We start from the raw sequence: 3,018 nt of genomic DNA on the forward strand, positions 1-3,018 counted from the left end.
AAAAAGTAACTGTAACTGAAACTAGTTACATTTTTAGCAAAACTAACTGCAACTGTAACTAGTTACATTTTTAAAAGTAACTTTCCTATCCCTGTTGTGCTTCCACAGCCCTTGACCTAAAGGTTGCTCTACCCGATGAAGCAGGTGCCTTTTTCCCCCCTTTTCCCCCTTTTTTGGAATCATTTACTGAACTACGTAGGTCGTGTCCTGCTGTTTGCATTCTCAAATTGGCATTCTTTCCCTTTCACCTGGTAACTGGTAGATGTGCCAAGGGAAACAGTGAAGGGTGGTTTAATTCCAGCCGTTTCACCAAAGAGAGCATTCATGTCCTGATAATATTCCCAGGTGCTGGGAGATGCCCCTGAACGGTGGCTATCATCATATTCTTGATGGTACCTCTGCTTGAGCTCACTGAATTTGTCGCTACATTGCTTGCCCGACACATGAATTTTAAAAGAGTCCATGGCTGATGCAATTTCTCTAAACAAAGTGGAGTGTCTTACACAAGAATTGGTGCCATTGAATAAATGTTGGCGTGCTTTATAAAGGCTTAAGAGGAGGCTGATCCCAGCACGATCCCAGACTTTATTACCTGTTTCAAAAATAAAATGAGAATTAAAAATTAATATGTATTAGATACATAAAAATGAACAACACAATTACTAGTATGCACACTCACCAGTAGGTGTAACCTCTGAAGGCATTACTAAGTCCACAGGCACATCATGTATTTGGCATAGCAGGTCATAATAAGGGACCTTCACCCCACTTAAAATGCCGCCCGTATGAAGTAGTTTTTCTGAGAAATAATCAGATAAGCTGTGGAACTTTCCTCTGCAAACCTCCCATTTCACCGTCTCTCCAATGTCTTTCAAAGCCCCTGAAATTTCCTTCCAGGTCGCCACAGGAACATTCTGTTGTTGCTCTTTGTTTTTCCTTAATAAACATTCTGCGAGCAGTAACTTAACTTTGGCTGGAGCCCAGACAAGGTCAGTTTGCGAGCACAAATTTCTTCTGGGAGTCCTCTTCTGAACAATGCTTCTGGCGGGGGAGGCATTAGATGGAGTGGCTCCAGCAGTACCACTTGGTTTCTTTCGTGGGGTTTTCTGAGGTGTCCTATGAATTATTTGGATAGTTCCATCTGAAAGTAATTCATTCAGAAGTAAATAAGCAATATTAATAGGTAAAAGTTTAGTCCTAACACTCTTTAACTAATATCACACTTACCATCTCTTTGACCTTTTTTTTTGGCAGGGGATCTTAAATTTTGATTGACTGAAACAAATAGATGAAACATACGGTAGTATTAAAGATACTAGCAATAATATGGCATAAACAGAATAAAGAGAGGGAAGTACCATCAACCAAAGCTGCATTATTTATTTCTTCCTCCTCATCGATCACGGTCAAATCATTTATGTTGTTTTCAACTTCGCTGAAAACATCCCCTTCATGTTGTAAGCTGTTGTCCACAGCTGCTAAAAAAGTTATCAGGACTTCAATAGGATATTTGTTAAATGTACTGAATGAGTTAGTGTGCAAACTGCACAATCAATACTTACGGGATGATCTTGGCAGTTGGGTGCTAGACAGTGGTGGTTCACCCCATAGGGAATAGTCATCATGCTCTGAGAAGTTATTTAGGACACTCACAGCTGTAACAAGAATAATTAACCACAGTTGAAAAGTCATCAAATAAGAATTTAAAAGATTTCACAAAAGTTTATCAAAAACAAAATTCAGTATATACACACATGATGATAGAAGACTTAGGAATTCACTATTGGTTGGTGGAGAACACGATCCACCAATAGCTGGGGTAGCAAAAGCAGGACTAGGGACACTGCCTGCTGCCAACAGGGGAGGACTTAAATGGGTCTCTGGAAGATATGACAAGCTGGACTGGGGTTGAATGTCCGAGCCAACTGTACTAGTGACAGGTATAGGGGCAATGGGATGACTGAATGCCTCAGTGGCATCAGGATTGAAACCTTGAAGAGATACATAACAATCAGAAAGGCAATGTCCAAAATCGATAGGGCCTATTAGGAGATGATGCACTTACCCTCTGGTGCTAGAGTTACATCTCCTTCAACAATAGGATCGTCGTAAATATACACCATTGACCAGTAGTTTTCCCAATTGGTGCCACTTCCTAGACCTTTTTTGCAGTTACGGAATGTGTTCCGCAAGTTTCTTAACTTTTCTTTGACTTGAAATTGGTTAAAATTATAGCCATGTTTGACCTTCAGTTGACTGGCCAATAATTGGAACATTGCGTCTGGAACGGTTTTAGTGTTGCGCAGCCACTTGCGGTACGGCATGCAAATCTGCAGCAATCTGTAGCAATCTATTGCCTTCCATTGCGCTCCCGTTTTTCCTCCAGCAGATTTACTGGTGTCAGAAGCGGAGTGAGGCATGGAATGAGCTGCACAACATAAGAACATGATTAAGACACGGGGTTCAACAAAGAGGCAACAGGGGACTAGAATATCATTGCTTACAAACACAAGCAGATGAGCTCCCATTTTCCACTTGGATGTGCTGTGATTTTTGACTCTTAAGTTTGTTAAGTAGTCGAAATCTTTTATGGTGATCTACAGTGGAGGGAAATACAAATACCAAATTAGTTACTCTACCACTGGTCTACCTCGACTTGGATAGGTTAGAAAGTTTGCACTTACCCATCTCGTACATTGCCGCATCCCTTTTAGTAATCCGAGTATAAAACATTTCGCCATCTTCAGCTATTAACGAATAATCAATGAGTTCATCCATTGCTCATCAACACCAACTTGCTAAGAAACCAAGAAACCACACGAACACAAAAGGCAGTAACCGCAGGATAGGCGATGGGCGTCGTTGTCAGATTGAAAACAAGGCTTCCCGCCTAAACATGTGTGGCAGAGCCGAAGTCCCTTTCGGTTCCGCCACCGCTCGGCACGTCTCGAAAGTCCCCCCCCCCCTCCTGCACAGCCGCAGAGCCGTGGAAGCTGTAGCAGACCCTAGTTGTCCCCC

This window comes from Frankliniella occidentalis, unplaced genomic scaffold (assembly GCF_000697945.3).
Source record: "Frankliniella occidentalis isolate FOCC.00 unplaced genomic scaffold, Focc_3.1 Scaffold305, whole genome shotgun sequence".
In the NCBI taxonomy this organism is placed as follows: Eukaryota; Metazoa; Arthropoda; class Insecta; order Thysanoptera; family Thripidae; genus Frankliniella; species Frankliniella occidentalis.